Source organism: Tupaia chinensis, unplaced genomic scaffold (assembly GCF_000334495.1).
Source record: "Tupaia chinensis unplaced genomic scaffold, TupChi_1.0 Scaffold000116_1, whole genome shotgun sequence".
Classification (NCBI taxonomy): Eukaryota; Metazoa; Chordata; class Mammalia; order Scandentia; family Tupaiidae; genus Tupaia; species Tupaia belangeri.
Window position 1 is genome coordinate 1,413,056 of NW_006159580.1, and position 21,849 is coordinate 1,434,904.

Consider the following 21,849-nt stretch of genomic DNA (forward strand, 5'->3'; position numbering starts at 1 on the left):
AAATCACCCCCCAGGGGGGATGGCCACGCCGCAGTCCCTTCTCTTCCATTCTCCTCTTGGGATCTTGGGCACACGCGCCTGGCGTGAGTTTAAGTCACCAGGTCCGGGACTTGAACCGCAGTTGACTACGTGGGAGTCCAGAGACATAACCATTACGCTAACTGCTGGTCTCCTGTTTTTCACTATTATAAATATCTTTGCACTTGCTTAATCATTTTCACCTCCTAATTTTTTAAAAAATTTATTTAACCTTATTTAAATTTGACCAGAGAGGAACAGAGTGAGAGAAAGGGAGGGAGAGGGGAGAGAGAGCGAGAGAGAGAGAGAGAGAGAGAGAGAATGAGAGAGAACGCGCGGTGCCGGGGGGGGGGCGCATGTAGAAGTTCAGTGCCCTTAACCACCATGCCGCCTGCCGGTCCCTCACCTTCTAATTCTTTTCCTATTGTGATATATCACACTTGTATGTATGTATGTTTTGTTTTTTTTTTTTTTTTAGAAAGATTTTTGCTAGCACATGGATGTGCTGGAGACAGACAGAGAGAGAAAGTGAGAAATCACACACACACACCCCCAAGGGCTACGCCTTAATCCCTTCTGTATTTTCTATTTGGGATCTTGGGTACGCATGTATAAGTACCTGATGTGAATTTTAAGCTGCTGGGTCCCAGACACAAACTGCACTTGGCCACCTGGGAGTCCATTGCCACAACCACTATGCCACCTGCAGGCCCCGACACTTGTATTTATTGAGGACACTTTTTTTTTTTTTTTTTTTTTTTTTGGTCCTTAGGGTTCGTGTATACTCTGGGGGGAGAGGAGAGAGAGAGACAGTGAGGAAAAGTGAGAAATCACCTGGGGGAGGGGCATATATCCACTGGGTTTGGGGCTCCGCAGTCACCATGTGGGAGTCCAGCAATGTAACTGCTATGCCATCTGCTGGCCCCAATTTAGGACACATTCTTAGAAATGGAATTGGTAGGTAAAAAGCATGCTTTTTTGAAGTTTCTTGATGAACATTACTAGATTTCATCCATGTAGGATGTACTAATTCATCTTAACAGGGTGTAAAAAGCCTGTTTTCTGGGAATTACAAATTTTATCTTTGCCAGGTTGATTTACACGATAGGTAAAAGGTGTTACTTATTTCAGTTTGGATTTCTTTGATTGTCAGCCAAGTCCTGTGTTCCGTGTGTGCCATCATTTAGATTTCACGGTCATTAACAGTCAGCTTTCTTTCATCTTTTTTCCACCAGAACAGTATTTGAAAGTAAATTCTAACTATATGGTTACACTTCGTTTTCATTTAAAAATGGAAGAGCTTTATTGATATTTAATTTACATATTATAAAATTCGTCTGTGTTACATGTGCATTTCAGTGATATTTAGTAAGTTTATGGAGTTGTGTAACCATCATTGCAGTCTAGTTTTATAAAATTTCTGTCACTCCTATAAAATCCTTTGTGCCACTTTGGCCAGTTCCCACTTTCATCCCAGCCCCAGGCACCCCATTCTGTTTTCTTTGGACATTTCATATACATGTAAACATACAGCGTATAGGTTTTCATGTCTGACTCCTTCAGCTTAGCATAATGTTTCCATGGTTCACCCGTATGTTGTAGCATGTATTATAAAAGGGAAGTTCTTTTTGTTTTATTGCTGAATGTTATTCTAAAGGTTCTTAAATTATCTTTAAATGTCTTTGCCTTTTAGGGTCTTTCTCATTTTGAAAATTGGTATTTATAAGTTGTAATATGTCCATGTTTTTCCAGTTTACTTTTTGTGCTTTAACTTCGTAAAATTTTGTTTAGGTTGGGGCCAGCAGGTGATGTGGTTAAGGTGCTGGACTCCTACATGGCTGACCATGGTTCAAGTCCTGGACCTGGTGGCATGCTTTCTCACTCCCGCCCACTCCCTCGCTCTCTTTCTGGTGAACGCACATGCCCTATAGCAAATTAAAAAATAGTAACAACAATAAAATAAATAATAAAAACCCTTTTATTTAGATACATAAGCTTAAAAATAATACATATTTCTTGTGAAAATTTAGATAGTTCATAAATCCCTGTGTCCTCTCTCTCACATCTTACTTTCAAGTGGCTGTTGTGTTCTTTCAGAGAAATTCTATGCCTTGGTAGACATGGAGTTATTTGATCTGAGTGGTTATAGAGTTCTTATTTATGCTGATTAGAAGTTATCAGGGCTGGCTCTATGGCCAGTGGTAGTACACTGCTCCAGAGAAGCTGAATCTCACATGGTGACAGGTTCAAATCCCCAGCCTACTCTGCTAGGGATGTGTGAGTGCCCACGATCCAGTGGGCTGAAGAAAGGGAATTATGGCAAGATCAGACCTGTGATGGTGTTCTTCCCTCCCTCCTAACTTATCATAGCGATTGTGTGGCATGAATAAAGAAAAAAATTTTTTTAAAGAAGTTATCATACTTCCTCTGTTGTTATTTTTATTTTTTAAAATTGCTAGAGGGCAGGACCATCAAATGGCATAATGGTTACATCACTGAACTCCTACATGGCCAACTGTGGTTCGAGTTCCAGACCTAGTGGCTTGAAACTCATGGTATGTGCGTGCCCAAAATCCTGAGAAGAGAATGGAGGGGGAAGGGATTGCAGTGTAGCCATTCCCACTAGGGAGATGATTTCTTGGCTTTCTGTCTCTCTCTCTCTGTCTCTCTGGTAAATGTGCATGCCTTATAGCAAAAATCTGTCTAAAGCAAAAATTACAATGAAAAATAAATAAATAACTTGCTAGAGAGGATGTGTGCTGGCCAGAGAAAGAGGAAGTACCTCCGAATGGGGCGTGATTATGAAATAATTCCTTCTCCATTTCTCCATCCCATCAGGAATTTGGGCATGCACACACACGTTCAAACCAGAGTTGGCCATGTGGGATCTGGCTCTGTTCTCCAGTTTCCACACAGACTTAAGTCCCTTTTCTCATTATTTTCTGTGAAAGAACTGCCTTCTGTATTAATAATGGAGGTCATGAAAGCAGTAACGTTTAGTTCTTCAACATCAGGCTTGATTGGGATATTTTCTCCTTGTACTGCTTTAAAACAATGTTTTATTTATTTAAGACTTATTTTTATTTAACTTTATGTATTATTTATTTTAATTTGACTGGAGAGGGACACAGAGAGAGAGAGAGAGAGAGAGAAAGAGAGAGAGAGGGAGAAAGAGAAAGTGAGAAAGCAAGACGTCAGGTCCAGGACTTGAACCGTGTACGGCCATTTGGGAGTCCAGTGCCCTCAACCACCAAGCCACTTGCTGGCCCCACAACTTTGTATTTTTTTTTAATTTTAATTTCATTCCATTTATTTATTTATTTAAATTTGGCCAGAGTGAGAGAGAGCAAACGATAAAGAGAGAAAGCAAGCCGCCAGGTCTGGGACACATCCATGGTTCAGCCATGTGGGAGTCCAGCACCCTTAATCACCATGCCACCTGCTGGCCCCACAACAATTACATTTTTAATTTTTTTTTTTTTGAGAGGTTTTTGCATAGGGCATGTGCACTCAGCTCACCAGGAAGACAGAGAGAGAGGGACAGAAAGTGAGAAATCAGCCCCCAGGGGGGATGGCCACACCGTAATCCCTTCTCCTCCATTCTCCCCTGGGGATCTCGGGCACGCACATGCGTCCAGCATGAGTTTAAGCCACCAGGTCTGGGACTCGAACCATGGTCGACCACATGGGAGTCCAGTGACATGGCCATTACACCAACTGCTGATCCCCACAACTGTATATTTTTAAATATGTACTTTAGGGTAGGCCATTTCAGATTTATCATCCACTTTAGTTGTGATTTTTTTCTTTTTTTTTTTTTTTAAGAGGTTTTTGCTGTAGGGCGTGTGTACTCGCCAGAAAGACAGAGAGAGACAGATAAAAAGCAAGAAATCACCCCGCAGGGGGGACGGCCACGCCCCATCCCTTCTCCTCCGTACCCCTTTCGGGATCTTGGGCATGCACGCACACGTGCCTGGCGTGAGTTTAAGCACCAGGTCCGGGATGTGAACTGTAGTCGACGACATGGGGGTTCAGCCACATAGCCATTACGCTGACTGCTGGTCCCAGTCATGATTTTTTCTGAGAGCATGGTCTGTTGGTGTATGACCTTCACAAAGAAGTCTTGTCCTTTCCCCTATATTTAAAAAGAAAAACCAAGGGGCCAGCAGGTGGCATGGTGGTTAAGGGTGCTGGACTCCCACAGGCCTGACCCTGGTTCTAGTCCCGGACCTGACGGCTTGCTTTCTCGCTTGCCCCTTCCCCCATCTCTCTCACTCTGTCTCTCTCTGGTAAAATTTAACTAACTAAATAAAGTTGAATAAAATAATTATTAAAAAAAGACCAGACAGATGAGATCATACTTTACATGCTGTTTTCTGATTTGCTTTTTTAATTTTACAATATGTTATGTACAGTGTTCCCCCGGTTCTTTATTTTTTTTAAGAGGTTTTTTGCTGTAGGGCGGGTGCACTCATCAGAAAGACAGAGCCAGAGAGACAGAAAGCAAGAAATCACCCCTCGGGGGATGGTCACGCTGCAATCCCTTCTCCTCCATTCTCCTCTCAGGCGCCCGGAGTGAGTTTAAGCTACCCGGTCCAGGACTTGAACTATGGTCGACTATGTGGAGTTAAGTGACATAGCCATCATGCTAACTGCTGGTTACCCCCTTCCCAGTTCATTTTGATAGATGCATAATATTTCATTGTGTCTATATAATCTTTAGCATTTCCTTGTTAATGGATAAGAGTTATACTATACTGTTAACCCAAAAATTATTTTGACTTTACATTATTGTTACTCTGATGGGTAAAAGCGTGTTCATTTAAATTTTGCTTTAATTATAAATCAGATATCTTTCCATTTATTTATGCACCATTTTAATTTTTCTGTGACTTGTTTGTGTATTTTTCTCTCCACCTCTATTGGGTTGTTACTCTTTTTCTCATTGATCCGTGTGAGCTGTTGGCATATTAAGGATTAACCTTCCTAGTAAATGTTTTTCTTCTAGTTTGTTTTTTAACTTGGTTTATAGAGTGTGTGTGTGTGTGTGTGTGTGTGTGTGTGTGTCTGTGTAACTATTTGAGTCTTTTCGGTTAAGCTTGTTTATTCTGTGAGAGAGCAAGTGAGTAGAGAGAAAGCAAGCAAGCAAGCAGAGAATAAGGTACCCTAATAGGATTCTCGTACTGTGGTCTGCCCCCAGCTTTAGCCAGCCCAGAACACAGGTGAAAGTGCTTGTACAGAGTGCACAGGGAGGCATTGGGAAGCGAGCCTGAGACTTCCCCATGTGGGTCCAGCATGGAAGAGTGATGTGTTACCTCTTCAATATCATCTAGCCCCTTGACATTTTTTTTTTTTTGGTCTTAATTTTTTTGTTTTTTGAGAGGCTTTTGCTATAGGATGCGTGAGCTCACCAGAGACAGAGAAATAGAATGCGAGAAATCACCCCCTGGGGATTGGCCACGTGCAATCCCTTCTCCTCTTGGGATCTTGGGCATGCACACACAGGTGCCCGGTGTGAGTTTAAGCTACTGGGTCCGGGACTCGAACCATGGTCAGCTACATGGGAGTCCAGCAACGTAGCCATTACGTCAACTGCTGGTCCTGATTTTTTTTGTTTTTCTTAAAGAATTATTTCTTTAATTAATTAATTATTATTATTAATTTGCCATAGGGCACATGCACTCACCAGAGGGAGTCAAAGAGAGAGAGAAAGTAAGAAAACATGTGAGAGACCAGCGCCTTAACTACCTGCTGGCCCTGACTTTTTCTTTTTAATTTACCAGAGGGTGTGTGTGCTCATCAGAGGGAGAGAGGGGGCACTCCTTAATAGTTGTGGTCATGCCACAGTCTCTGTTCCTCCATCTTTTCAACCTACCCGGATTTTTGATTCTGCATACATGTGTGCCTGGTGTGTCTTCTAAGCTGCTAGGATTGGGATTCAAACCATGTGGTTGGCCATGTGGAATCTGGCTCCCTTAACTACTAGGTTATGGGACTGGCCTATGGGCCCTGACTTTTTTGGGGGAGAATTTTTATGATGTTGAATCCAGCAATCTTTTTCTCCCTTATTATACTTCATGCTTAGAAATCCTTCCCCACCTAACTGTTTTATAAACGTTTACCTCTGTTCTCTTTTTGGTTATGTGATATACATATCAATATTTTATATAACTGGCATTTATTTGACAGTGTAGTGGGAGGTTAAATCCAACATGTTTTCCAGAAGATTGGTCTTGCCTTTTATTGAAAGATTTATGCTTTCCCCAGTGATTTTAAATGTTATCTGATTGGTTATAGGGCACCTGCACTCACTGGAGAGAGAGAAAGCGAAGATGCATCTCCAGGGGGGATGACCACATCTCAAACACTTCTCCATTTTCCTCTGGGAATTTTGGGGATGCAAGCACACTTGTGGCATATTTTTCTTTCTTTTTTAAAATAATTTATTCATCCATCATGTATTGAGGAGTTACTGTGTCTCAAGCAAATCACCTATGATAAAAACATGAATAAGACATAAATTCTCTTTCATCAAAGAATTTACATATACTCTGTTATTTCAGATTTGCTACAGTACCTCACTACCTGTTTCTATTTTTTTTTTAATTAATTTACATTTATTTACTGAGCATCATCACAGCATACAGAATATGATTTTCCATCTAGGATACACTGCACAGTGGCTTAATCATACATGTTGTCATTCCATTTTTTTTCATGTGTGTATATATATTTTCCCCCTATTTCTCACACACTGCCATTTCCCACCCTCCTCCTGTACTGTCTCTGGTGTCTACAGTTGCTTACCATTCCTCCCCCCCACCCACATTTTATTGATTCATAAAATATCTTAATTAATCTAGCTGCTTTCAATAGCAAGTTCAGCTGATATATACAACGTATCTGTGAACACATGTCTGACTTTAGGCATGAAGCTCTGAGTATAATGAATATACTATAAAGTAGCACCTAACTGATGCTATATAGTTTACTGCAGTCACTAGATAGCTATTTTTTAATTTCAAGTAAAGCTGTTTTAGCTTTAATAAATCATAGTAAAAAATGCTAAGATAGGAAACAGGTTAGGAGTCTGTTTGAATAGTAGGTGCATGAACCCTATCGGCAGCTGAAGATAGACAAAAATCCTTAAATCTGGAAAACAAGGCATAAAGAAATCAGTAATATTTTAGTCAAAAGTCATAAGATTCTGTTTCATAAGTTCAGTCCCATGAACTTTATCTTCTGTTGTGATCTGATCTCCCTATTTAAATTCTGAAAGATAACATTCAACTCCAGACTTGTCCCTACCAGTAAGATGGCCATTTTCTTAGTTGTTATTAATCTCATTTCTGTGTGTCTGTGTTTAGTTTTCCTGGGATGTGGCATATTTTTCAAGCCACTGGATCTGGGACTCCACCTATGTAGTCAGTCATGTGAGATTTAGCCACTTTAACCACCCCATTACCTGGCTAGCCTTGAAATGCTCTTTATCATGTATTAAATATGTGTGTGTGTGTGTGTGTGTTTGTGTATACACAGATATATAAAATTTGGGCTTCTTTATGCTTTTTATTTATTTATTTTTTTTACTTGAAAGTGTTTTTAAAGGAGGGTACTTTTTTAACTTTAGATTTTATTTTATTCAAGTTAACAAAAGTACCTAAAGATTAGGTAGTTCTACAGGTTTGTTAAGAGGAACAATGGGGGGCTAGCAGGTGATTTGATGGTTCAGGCACTGAATTTTATGGCCCACCACATTGAGTCCTGCACCAGGTGGCTTGAAAATTTTGTTAGGTGAATGTGCATGCATGCCTGAAATTCCAGGAAGAAAATAAAGGAGGCATTGCAGCATGGTCAGTCCTCCCTCCCCCCAGGTGATTTCTCACTTTCCCTCTTTCTGTCTTTGGCAAGGGTACAGTACACATTCTGTGGCAAAAAAAATAAAATTTAAAAACAACAACAACAACAACAAAGAACACCAGGGGTAGGACCCCTTCTTCTTTTTTTTTTTTTTTTTTTTTTTGGGGGTTTTTCTTTCCCCGCTGGTTTTTGCTATACGGCATGTGCGCTCGCCAGAAAGAGAGAGACAGAGACAGAAAGCAAGGAATCACCCTCAAGGGGCCATGGCCACGCTGCAGTCCCTTCTCCTTCATTCTCCTCTCGGGATCTTGGGCACACACGCACACACAGCTGGTGTGATTTTAGGCCACCTAGTCCGGGACTCGAACTGCAGTCGACTACATGGGAGTCCAGCAACATAGCCATTATGCCATCTGCTGATTCCAGGACCTCCTCTTCTTTAATCCAACTCCTCAGAGGTATTTGAATTTTTTTTTAAAGAATTATTTTTTTAATTCAATTTTATTCATTCATTCATTTTAATTTGACCAGAGAGAGAGAAGAAAGTGAGAAAGCAAGCCTCCAGGTCCCGGATGCAAACTGGTCAGCCATGTGGGAGTGTCCAGCGCCTTAGCCACCTGCCAGTCCCTGTTTTAATTCTTTTAAGTGGATTTTGGGTTTTTATCATTTCTCCTTTTTTTTTTAGTCATTATTGACTTTCTACAGGCAGATGAGGATTGAGCTTTTTGATAACTAGTGTAGTTGGTAAAGAACAAAGTTCATAAGCCTCTGCTGCTTATTAGTTGTGTGACCTTTAGCAAGCTACCTACTTCTCTGTGCCTCAGTTTCCTCATACATAAGGACAGTATCAGTTTTTAATCTAAAGATTAGATAAATCAGTATCTATAAAGATTTGGAACTGTGCCTGTCCGAAAATAGTTGTTAGTTTCACTCACCTAACCTCCTGTTTTCCCTGTCTAGATATTTGTAATTTGGTTAAATATATTTTCAGTGTTTATTTTGTTGTAACTGTTTAAATACTAACTAACACTGAAGTCCCTAGTGTATTTAGGTAACTTTTTCTTTTCTGTACAAAGTTTTGCTTCCTTGAGGGTATTAATTGTCTTGGAGTTCGATTTACTCAGTCTCTTAGATTTTCTTTCTTTCTTTTTTTTTTTAACAGTTATTCTCAGTTTCTTTACCAGCTATAAAATCTTTTCTCAACAGTTCAGACATTTTAGGTGGTGTATTTGTTTTATCCTTTTGAAGTAGTCTCTTCTAGAGTATTTGACATGGTTTGACCTGTACTGGTTTGATTTGGACTGGTTAAGCTCTGGGTCTGTTGCACAACTCTTACTCTGGGGAGTCACCCCTTCTTCGTTGGAACCTCTGTTTCCTGTACCCCATTTTTAACTTCCTGAGAGTGCAGGGGAGTTACATTTTGAAACTACCATTATCTTACTCTGATACTTGGTTGAATTTCCAGGTTTGGCTGGTTAGCAGTTTTGTTTTATCTTCTTCTTCTTTAGTCACTGTACATCTTTACAGCATACAAAATGAATTTTCCCAGCATGAATACTATGCATATTAGTTTAGTCAGAGATCTCACCATACACATCAACAATAGATAATTTTCTTTCTTTCTTTTTTTTTTTTTTTCTATTTTTTCTCTTTTTTTGGAGAGGTTTTTGCTATAGGGCACATGTGCTCGCCAGGAAAACAGAGAGAGACAAGGAGACAAAGCGAGAAATCACCCCACAGGGAGGATGGCCATGCCGCAGTCCCTTCTCCTCCATTCTCCTCTCGGGATCTTGGGCATGCACGCACACATACCCGGCATAAGTTTAAGCCACTGGGTCCAGGACATGAACCATGGTCGACTACATGGGAGTCCAGCGACATAGCCATTACGCTAACTGCTGGTCCTGACAACAGATAATTTTCCATTTTTTTTGTGTCTGTTTAATGTTTTGCCTCCCTCCATCCCTCCGGTGATTACCTCCCTCTATCCTCCATTGCTCACTCTCCTCCTACACGGTCTCTGGTATTCACAATTGCTCTTCATGATTTTATACCTTACAGTCTTTTAGTTTCTGCCATGGAGTGCAGACATTTGGTTTATGTTTTTTTTTCCCCCACCTTTTTAATGACCGAAACACAAAACATCTAAAACTGCAGCTTCTGGAAGAACCACATATTCTTGCCTGTCTTGTACCTCTCTTCGAACTTGACCTTTGCCTCCCGCTGGGCCTTGCGTTTAAGAGCAGGGTCTCTGAAGACATCCTTGTTGACCACAGTTTTGTCCAAGGGAATATCCACAGAGTACCTTGTGGGCATGAGGTGATTGTAGTTATAAACCTTCACAAAAGACTTGATCTTTGACCTCTTGGTGATTTTCTTCTTGCCCATGGCAGCTGTCACTTTGCGAGGATAGCGGTCAATTCCAGCCACAAGAGCGTGGTTGTAGGGGCGGTCTGAGGTGCCATCATCAATGTTCTTCATGATGACGGCTTTGCGTCCAGAGTAGTGTCCGGCCAGCACCAGCACCACTTTCCCGGGTTTCATGAACTTGCCCATTTCCATAGCAACCACCAGGGCCTACGGAAAGGAAAGATGGCTACATCCACTTAACCTTTCACCCCCACAGACGACATTTGGTATATGTTAAGTGGGGATATACAATGCCTGTCTTCCATAGTCTGGCTTGCTTCACCTAACATTAAATCTTCCATATTTGTCCACTTTCTGCCAAATGCTAGGATCTCATTGTTTTTTATGACTGAGTAGTAGTCCATAGTGTATACGTGCCACACCTTTTCAGTCCATTCATCTGTTCTTGGACATTTGGGTTGATTCCATGTCTTAGCAATTGTGAATAATGCTGTAATAAATATGGATATGCAAGTGTTTTTCCAAATGAGTGTATTCCTATCTTTTGGATAGACACCCAGGAATGAAGTTGCTGGATCATATGATAGTTCTGTTAAAAAAATATGGAATGCTTCACAGAATGGTTTTAAGATTGGGAATATCTTCTTCAGAAATTTTGAAGGCACTAATCCTTTGTCTTTTGTTTCTCAGTGCTAAGATTGAAATGTGATGCTGTGTGGATGCTTTGTTCTTTAAATAAATCCTGTTTTCTAGGTATTCCCCAGTGTCTTAAAATTTGGCGGTGATGCATTTCAGCATATATTTATATACATTGTGCTCTGCTTTGATGAGACTTTTCAGTCTGGAAATTCCATCCTCCATTCTCCTGTTCTTTGACAAGTTTGTTCTTTCTTGTCAGAGGCTACCTGAGAGAGAGGGAGAACCCTCTAGTGGGGCTCAAACACACCACTGTCTTTTTTCCTTTAATTCCTCATGCCATCAGGATCCTGTGCCACATGCTTACACTCACGCTTATCTGCCATGTCTTTTCCCAAGACACTAGGGCTGGAACTCAAACCCTGGTGGACCATGTATTATCTGGCTTCCTCTGTGCAGAACTTAACCTCTGAACTACAGAATTAAGTTAAATTTTCCCTCAGAAAATTTTTTGAATGATTTCTTTGATTTCCTTCACTTTCTGTTTTCCAGATATTGGACCTTCTTGTCTGGTTCTCTAGTTGTGTTTTCTCATCACTTTTTTTTTGGGGGGGGTGGTTTGCTATAGGGTGCATGCGCTTGCCAGAAAGACAGAGAGATAGAAAGCAAGAAATCACCCCTGGGGGGATGGCCACGCCACAATCCCTTCTCTGTTCTCCTCTCGGGATCTTAGCCATGCATGCACATGCGCCCCGCGTGAGTTTAAGCCACTGTGTCCGGGACGTGAACCACGGTCGACTACATGGGAGTTCAGCAACATAGCCATTACACTAACTGCTGGTCCCATCGTTTATTTTTTTTTTTTTTTTTTTTAAGAGATTTTTACTATAGGATATATGCACTCACTGGAGAGATAGAGACAGACAGAAAGTGAGAAATCACCCCACAGGGGGATGGCCACAGTGTAGTCTGTGCATCCTCCATTCTTCTCTCAGGATTTTGGGCACATATGCACACCTGGCCAGCAATGAGTTTTAAGCTGCTAGGTCCAGGACTCGAACCGTGATTATGCCATCTGCTGGTCCCTCTTTTTACCTTTTGACAGAATTTTTGGTTTATTTTCTGGGAGATCACTGCAATGTTCCTTTTTTCACATTGCCTTTTTTCTGCTTGCTTTAATCTTCCTTCAGGTTAGATGCTTTACCTTAAATGTATAATGGTTCTTGACCACATCTCTTTAATAGTAGGATAGAAAAAAAAAAAAAAGACTTGGAAACTGTGGGCAAGACTGTGACTGTAGGGTTTGTTAGCTCTGGGCCTAAAACCCTACCCATTTCCTCCAGGGTGGGGCAGTCACCATACTATGCCCTGTTCAGACTATATTAGGGGATCTGAGGTGTAACTATGAGGTTCAGATAAATAGGTAACCTCTCTTGTTTTTGTTCGTATCTTCACCCTTGGTTGTAAAATACCTGGAGTTACTCCTGAATCGTTTCAGGATCCTCTTGGTAAGTTGTGTTGCTTCTCTATTTGTCCAACTGCTGGCTGAAGAGGATTTCAGCTTTCTCAAGTTTGCAGTCCATTTACTACTTACCTATTTTCCAGTGCCCCAAATGTTGCCTTAATTGTTCACTTTGTTTTTGTGAATTTATACCTTCATTTTCCATCCCGTATTTTAGGAGGACTTAGGGAGAGAGTTGAGGTCAATGCATGCATTCAGCCTGCAGTCTTTGATTGGAAACTGAAAAAGATGTACTGGATTTGCTTCTAATACATATTTTTTTCTTTTCAGTTTTGCTATAGGGTACATGTGCTCACCAGAGACAGAGAGATGGAAGTGGGGGGAAGTGAGAACCCCTCCCTCAGGGGGATGGCCATACCGCAATCCCTTCTCCTCTGTTCTCTGAGGATTTTTGGCATGCCATGTGCACCCTGCATGATTTTCATGCTGTAAATCAGGCCTTGAACTGTGCAGTTGGCCTGTGGGATTCAGCCACCTTAACCTCAGAACCACCTTGTGGCCACTCCATCTCATAGCTTTTATTTATTTATTTATTTTGTTAAAGAATTATTTAATTTTATTTTCTTTCTCTTTATTTTCTTTCATAGCCAGGGCCGGGTGTGTGTGAGAGAAAGCAAGCCACCTGGTCCAGGACTCAAACCATGGCTGGCCGTGTGGGAGTGCAGCAACCTTAATCACCATGCCATCTGCCGGCCCCTTAAAGAATTTTTAATTTAATTTAATTTTTAATTTGACCAGACAGAGACAGAGAGAGAAAGTGAGAAAGCAAGCCTCTAGGTCTGGGACTCAAACTGCACTTGGCTCTGTGGGAGTCCAGCACCTCAACTACTATGCTACCTGCTGGCCACTCTGTTTTTTTTTGTTTTTTTTTTTTGCCCCTCTGTTTTTGATTCTTATCAGAACTTATGTGATTGTTTGAATAGGATAGCATATAAAGTTTTGGAATACCAACTTAATAATCAGTCAAATTGTGGTAACTTTATCAGTAACTTTCCTTTGCCCAAATGAATAGGAAGGTTAAATGGCTATCTCTGGCTGATGGGATCATGTATCAGTAGTTTATCTTTAATCATTTTTTTGCTCTTTCACTTTATTTTAAATAATTATTTTATTTAACTTTATTTATCCATTTGTTTGTTTACTTTAATTTGACCAGAGAGGGATAGAGTGAGAGAGAGAAAGTGAGAAAGCAAGCAACCAGGTCTGGAACTTCAACCACGTCAATCATATGGGAATTCAGTACTGTCATCCACCATGCCACCTGCTAACCCTTGCTCTTTCACTTTTAATTTTTCAATTTTCTTCAGTGAATATTCATTACTTGTGTAATTAGGGAAAATAATATCTAAGTAGAGAAAAAGTTACTATTTAAGCAAGTCTTTGGCTAGAAATTGGCACTAGCAATCATTTTGCTCCTTCGTTAACCCTGAATCTGTCAGAATTGTGCCATGTCCTTTACCTCCTTTAGGTAATCTGCAATTAGAAACACCAATTTTGCTCTAGGAGGGATGACCACACTGCAATTCCTTCTCCTCCATCTCATCTCGGGATCTTGGGTGGGCATGCACGCACACGTGCCTGGTGTGAGTTTAAGCCACCGGGTCTGGGACTCAAACTGCGGTCAACTACATTGGAGTCCAGCAACATTTACACCAACTGCTGGTTTTTGTAGGCTGATTTTGTATCCTGCTACTTTTCTATATTCATTTATTACCTCAAGAAGTTTTTTCATGGATACCTTTGGGTCTTCTGTGTATATAGTCATGTCATCTGCAAATAAAGATAATTTAAACTCCTTTTACCCTAAAAAAAAAAAGAAAAGAAACACTAATTTTGTGGTATACATGTTGGTGTGTGTTTTGCAGTATTCATTTTGATTTATCCCCTACTTATTATTTTGATGATTTTCAAACCTGCAGAAGAGTTGAAAAAATAGCATAAAGAGTACCTGTATATTCTTCACATAAGTTTGCCATTTATCTTCATTTGTTGTGTTTGTTTTACCTACTTTCAAGATCTTTATTGTAGATATCATAAGTTAACCCATTTAAAATGTATAATTCAGTAATTTGAGTAAGTTTATGTGGTATGCAGCCTCAGTCCAGTTTTTTTTTAAAGACGCGTCTTTTTTCCCCTTTAGAATTACTTTATTTTTTATTTATTCATTTTAAAATTTTGACCAGACAGGGACACAGAGAGAGAGAGAGAGAGAGCGAGAGAGAGAGAGAGAGAAAGAGCAAACTGCCAGGTCCGTGACTGGAACCATGGTCGGCCATGTGGGAGTCCAGCGCCTTTAACCACCACGCCACCTGCTGACCCCCCCTCAGCCCAGTTTTAAAACTGTTTTCATCATTTCAGTAGTATTTCTGCCCATGCATAGTGTAGAGGTTAAGAGCTGTGCATAGATGGGACTAGCAGGTGGCATGGTAGTTAAGGTGCTGGACACATCCACATGGTTGACCACAGTTTGAGTCCCACACCTGGTGGCTTGCTTTCTCTCTTTGGTAGTGTGCTGTCGCACTTTCTCTCTTGTGTTCCCTGTCTCTCTCTGTGTCTCTCTCTGGTCAGATGTAAATGAATGAATGAATGAATAAATAAAATTAAATAAATAATAATTTTTTTTAAAAAGTTGTGCATAGAAAGATGGGTCCCACATGGCCAGCCATGGTTCTAATCCCAGCCCTGGTGGCTTGAAAAACACACTGGTACCTACGTGCCCAGAATTCTGGCAGGATGGAAGAAAGAGGATTATGGTATGAGTATGCCTCATTGGGGGATGTTTTCTCTCTGTCAGACCCCGCACATGAGAGGGTAAGTGGGAAAACAACCCCAGTGGGGATGACCACACTGCAATCCCCTTCTCCTCCATTCTCTCCTGTGGATTTTGGACACAAATACATACATGCCCTGTGTGTTTTTCAAGCTGCTTGGTCTGGGACTGAAACTGTGCACCTGGCCATGTGGAATCTAGCCACCTTAACATCTGTGCCACCTAAAAACAATTGGCCCTAAAAACAATTTTTAAGAGAGGAAAAGATTGGGCTAGCAGTTTAAGATAGCTGGATCCCACATGGCCGGTAGTACGGTTCAACTCTTGGACCTCAGGGCTTGGAAAACATAGCAGGTATGTGTATGTGTGTGCCTGAAATCCCAAGAGGAGAATAGAAGAGAAAGAATTGTGGTGTGGCTATCTCCCTTTCTCATGTACCCTCTCTTTTTCTGGTGAGCACTCCCTATTTCAAAAAGTTTTTTTAGGAAACAGATTTCTTCTGCTTTTTTCCACTTATTCTGTTCCTGTTTTAGTCTCACAAAACTGATAATATTTTAAATGTCTCTGATGATGTGCCTTTTTTCTGATTTTTATATAAATGGAAGCATATAAGAAGACATATCTGGCTTTTTTCACTTTGCAGTGTTCATGAAGTTCATCTATATTTTAGAATATACCTGTTTTTCATTTTTATTAGTGAGAAATAATCCATTGTATAAATATACCACATTTGTCATTTGGACATTTGGGTGGTTTCTTTTTTTATTAATTATTATTTTTATTATTATTTTTTATTTGATATAAGGCACATGCACTTACCAGGGAAAGACAGAGCGTGAGTGAGAAAGCAGGCCACTGGGACCAAGACTTGAATCAGGGAGTCCAGCACTTTAACCACTATGCCTTCTGCTGGTCCTGAATCGATTTAATTGGCTATTATGAATAAAGCTTTTGTGAGCATTTCACTTATTTTTCTTTCCTTTCTTTTTTTCTTTTTTTTTTTTTTTTTAAAGTTTACTGTAGGGCACAGGTGCTCACCAGAGAGAGACGGAGAGAGAGAGAGAGTGAGAAGCCCCTCCCTGCAGGGGATGACCATGCTTCAATATTTTCTCCACCACTCTTCTCTCTCAGTACTTTGGGTGGGGATTTGGGACTCAAACTGTACAGTTGGCCATGTGGGATCCAGCTGATTTAACCACCATACCACCAGGCTGGCCCAAACATTATACTTTTAAGACTGTGTGGACTTATTTTCAAAATCTGTTGGGTAGAAATTTGGGAACCAAATTGCCATTTTATTTGGTACAGTTTTGTATAACTCTGTGAATCTGCTAGGCTGTTTGACAAAGAGCTACCATCTACATTCCCCAAACATTGCATGAGAGTTCTCTGTGGATTCTATATATTTTTTCCTGTGGATTCTATATATTTCTGTATATTTATATTACCAGTTGAAATAAATAAAACCATGAGCCCATATCTCCTGAGAAAGCCAGGGCATCATCCTGTAGTCACCGCAGTGTTGCTGTTACCCCACAGAACTCAACATGGAAACAGTAGTATTAGCTAATATATGGCCTATATCCAAATTTCTCATGTGTTCCCCAAAATACCCTTTATGACTTTCTTAAAATTTAGGATATTTTCAAGGAATCCTGTGTTATATTTGGTTTTTGTGTCCCTTTATTCTTTATTCTTTTTCAAAAAAGAATTATTTATTTAATTTTATGTATTATTATTATTATTATTATTATTATTATTATTAATATTATTACTCAACAACAGTGAGAAAGCCTGCCAGATTTGGGACTCAAATTGTGGTCGGCCATGTAGGAGTCCAGCACCTTAACCACTGTGCCACCTATTGGCCCCTTTTTAAGTCTTTATTCTACAACAGTTCTTTCACTTTTTTCATTTGGTTATTATATGACTTTGATATTTTTTTAAAGAACAGGCCAGTTGTCCACTATAGTGTCTTATATTGTTGATAAGTCTGATTGTTTGCTTATGATTAGATTTAGGTTAAATGTTTTTTTTGTTAGAAATAATACACAGACGATGCTGTGACTTCCATTACATCACACCAGGAGCCATGTTGTTTTAAAGTTGTACTAAAGTTGAGTATGTAGTTAAGAAGTGCCCACCTGGTTTTTCTCCTTTGTAATTTATAAGTAATCCATGACGATGACTCTCGGAGACTGTGGGAATGTTTTGTTTCCCAATAATCTTCCTCTCAATTGTTTTAGTATCCATTGATGATTCTTAACCTGAGTTTTTGGGAAAGGATTATTTTATTTAATTTTATTTATTTATTTTTAATTTGACCTGGGGGGTGGGTCAGAGAGAGAGAGACAGGATTGTGAGAAAGTAAGTCACCAGGTGTAGGACCTGAACCATGGTCAGCCATGGGAGTCCTGTGACCTTAACCACACCACCTGCTGGCCCCAATTCTTTTTTTTTTTTAAAGAATTATTTATTTTATTTATTTATTCATTTATTTTAATTTGACCAGAAAGACACACACAGAGAGAGAGAGAGAGAGAGAGAAAGAAAAGCGAGAAAGCAAGCCACCAGATTCAGGACTTGAACCATGGTCAGCCATGTTGAAGTGTCCAGCGCCTTAACCACCACGCCACTCACTGGTCCCCTAAATATTTTATTTAACTTTATTTATGCATTTAAATTTGACCAGAAAGGGACATAGAGAGAGAGAAGGAAAGCGAAAAAGCAAGCTGCTAGATCCAGGACCCAAACCACAGTTGGCTATGTGGGAGTCCAGCATCCTTAACCACCACACCACCTGTGCCCCCCCACCCCCCAGCCCCAATTCTTACCTGAATTTTTGCACACGTGGTAGCAAAAGGTTTGTTTCTAATTCTGTTTTTCCTTCAGTTATCAATTGACATTTTCGTGTGAATATGTTCATTTTAAAATGGAATTTATCAGGGGCCAGCAGTTAGCGTAATGGCTATGTGGCTGAACTCCCATATAGTCGACCACGGTTTGAGTCCCGGACACAGTGGCTTAAACTCACTCCAGGTGTGTGTGCGTGGGTGCCCAAGCTCCCAAGAGGAGAATGGAGGAGAAGGAATTGTGGCGGCGTGTGACCATCCCCCCTGGGGGGCGATTTCTTGCTTTCTGTCTCTGTCTTTCTGGCGAGCGCACGTGCCCCATAGCAAAAACCTCTCCAAAAAAAAAAAAAAAAAGGAATTTATAAAATAGAACCATAAACGGACCATTTGGCTATGTTGGCTATTTTTAGTTCATCTTAACAGTGTGTGAATTTAAGTGTATTATTATTATTTTTGCCTTACCCTTAGCCAAAGAAGATCCCATATAAGAAGGGAACTGAAGAGAAATCTTGACTTTTGTGAAACTTGAAATACATAAACTTCTCCACTATCCTTATGTTATTTGGACATGTGGTCTCTTTGAGAGACAGGTCTTTTATAGGAAGAGTTAGAAAAAGCTTGAGAAAGATTTTCTCCCCTCAGTTTTTTTAGTACATTTTTTCTTTGTAAACCAAATTGGATAGTTTTTTTCCCATGTATCTTTGGATAGTTCTGTGTTTTTTTTTTTTTTTTTCGTAGTAATTTTATTGGTTGTAATTATGCAGCATCATGTAAAGTAGTTATTTTTTTAAAATTCTTTTATTCTGTAATGCATAAGAAATGTCATATTTGGGTGACCTGTCTCAAATCTGACTGCTTGTCATATGAGAGTTGATTGTCCAGAACATATAACATTATAATAGAGTATATGAGGTCATTTGCAGTTATAACAGGACTTTTACAGAAAACATTATTTAAGTGTTGTATCCTTTGTTTATGCTGTTATTAGTTACAACTAAAAATGATATCAGTCTTGCACATATTTATAGTATCATGTTACTAGTTTGTAAAAGAAAAAGGAGCGTGTTTCTTAGGTTTGAGAGTTGTAAAATCTACCTTTTTTATATTCTTTTTCTGAATGCCATCTAATTTAATTTAGTTCTGTAGCTGTAAGTAACAGCTTTTTAAAGGTACTTATCTTATATACTCCAGCGAGCAGCCAGATATATCCACAGTGTACTTAGAGATGGGTTTACTGCAGAATGAGTGGAGTGCAGGTCAGAGTTTAAGTGTCTTTTTTTTCTTTTTGTCACATGACATTATTTGGCAGTGTTTGTAATGTTGCATTGGCTTCATTCATCAGATTACATAGAATTTGGCCAAGGCTTATTTACATTTTTGTTTTTAGAGGAGAGCATAAGATTAATACTATAGAGCTTTTATATTTTTCTCTTGGAAATATACCCTGGTATGGATTTTTGGAGATGAAATACGCTGAGGCTTACTGTTGCATTTGTCTCCAAAGACGGTGTGGCCAACGTTGTTCTTTAGGCAAGCAGAAATGGTGAAGAGATGCTGAAGCTGGTCCCTGTAGCACACTGTCAAGAGATCTCAAAGACCAGAAATATTAGACAGGTGTGAAGCATTTTAATCAAAGGCATATGCAAAAGGTGTGCTTAAAACCCATGCATTTTTCTCTGAATGTAGAAATAAGAGCAAGATTTGAGAATGGAATATTGCTTTATAATTTTGGTTTTTGACATCTTTAAAAAAATCTTAAATAAAAGTTTCTCGGTGTTTTTAGAAACTAGCTCTCATTCGTTTGCAAGATAGAACACACTTGACCTTTGCTGGCCTATTGAAAGTTCCCTGTTAAGTAAACAAACTGCTGAAAGCCATACTTAATTATAGATTTACCTGATCATTTCGTAACTATTTTAAACCATGTCTGAAAGTTTCCTGAACAACAATAAACCTTAACCATTTTGTTTATGAAGAGATCTTTGAATCATGTTTTGTGTTCGTCATTTGGGACTTCTTGAGTATCACACACTTCCATGTGTTTTCCTGGCCAGTATTCTAGCGTTTTCAAAAATTTCAGTTAATACTGAACTTACTGGCTTTTTACCATTTTTAGGATATTTAAAACCCAGGGGTCAACAAGAATAGTAGTTCCTTCTAAATATGTATCTTTGATGGAAAGTTGAGATCGTGGAATTAAAGTTATGAGGGAATGACTCAGCAAAAAACATTAATTATAATCTTTATTTCTGCCTTAATCATAGTTTTAAAAATATTAATTTAATTTTATTTATTTATTCGTTTATTTTCATTTGACCAGAGAAAGACAGGCATATAGAGAGAAGGAAAGTGAGACAGCAGGCTACCAGGTCCAGGACTTGAACTGTGGTCGGCCATGTGGGAGTATCCAGCACCTTAACCACCATGCCACCTTCTGGCCCCCATATTCATAGTTGTTTTTTTTTATTTTTAAGAGATTTTTCACTATAGGGTGTGTACGCTCGCCAGACAGAGAAAGACAGACAGAAAGCGAGAAATCACCCCCCAGGGGGGATGGTCACGCCACAATCCCTTCTCCTCCATTCTCCTCTTGGGATCTTGGGCACGCACGCACACGTGCCCAGTGTGAATTCTAAGCCACCGGGTCTGGGATGCGAACCGCAGTCGACTACGTAGGAGTCCAGTGACATAGCCATTACGCTAACTGCTGGTTCCCCATATTCATAGTTTTTATGGTGAACATTTACAGTTAGTAGAAAGAATAATGTATATTGCAATTATATTTTGCTGCTGTAATAATTATCACAGATTATGTGGCTTAAAGACACAGGTTTATTATTTTAAGAGTTTTGGCGATCAGAAGTCTGAAGTGGATCTCATTGGTCATCAGGGTGTCATCCAGGCCCATTTCTTTCTGCAGAATCTGTTTCCTTGCCTTTTCCCACTTCTGGGGGCTACATGCATTCATTGACTTGTGGCCCCATTTCTCCTCATCTTCAGAGCTGAGTTCTTTTCACATTACTACCACTCAGGTTTTCTCTATAGTTCCCTCTTCACTGTTAAAAAAGCTGTTTCATTGGGTTTATCCGGATAATCCAAGATAATCTCCCTATTTTAAGATGAGGTGATCAGTAACCTTTATTCCCTTTTGCCATGTTTTTTAAAAATAATTATTTTATTTAACTTTATTTATCTATTTTTAATTTGACCAAAGAGGGTCAGAGTGAGAGACGGAGAGAGGGAAAGTGAGAAAGCCGCCAGGTCAGGAACTCGAACCATGGTCAGCCATGTGGGAGTCCAGTGCCCTCAACCACCACACCACATGCTGGCCCTTCCTTTTGCCATGGTTATTTAACATATTCACAGGTTGTGGGAATTGGTATATTTGGATCATAAAAATGTCCTAAAACCTGGTGGTTGCACAGTTGCAATGGGTAGATTTTATGCTGCATAAATTATACCTCAGTAAAATTGTTCTTATTTTTTAATTTTCTCCTTGCTTTTAGGAGTTAAGTCCATATTTATTTTTTCTTTAGCTTTTTCCTTTAGATTGTGTATGCTCACTGGAAGGGGGGGAGACTGAATCACCACCACCCCCCCAGGGGGATGGCCATGTCACAATCTCTCCCCTATTTTCATCTCAGGATTTTGGGCATGTAGACACATGTGCCTGGTGTGTTTTTCAGGCTGTTGGTCTGCAACTCGAACTGCTCAGTGGACCATGTAGGATCCAGCAGCCTTAGCTTTCATGCTACCTGCTGGCCCCCCAGTTTGTTTGTTTCTTTCTTTCTTTTTTTTTTTTTTTTTTTTTTTTTTTAATT

The 21,849-nt window shown here is 39.8% G+C and overlaps 1 protein-coding gene and 1 pseudogene across 2 annotated transcripts in view; one reads left to right on the forward strand and one right to left on the reverse strand.

Moving 5' to 3' along the window:
* Nucleotides 1-21,849, forward strand: part of ILRUN (inflammation and lipid regulator with UBA-like and NBR1-like domains) — a gene marked incomplete in the record, with an annotated part of 119,891 nt that overhangs the window by 13,660 nt on the left and 84,382 nt on the right.
* Nucleotides 10,009-10,472, reverse strand: LOC102468966 (60S ribosomal protein L27 pseudogene; annotated as a pseudogene).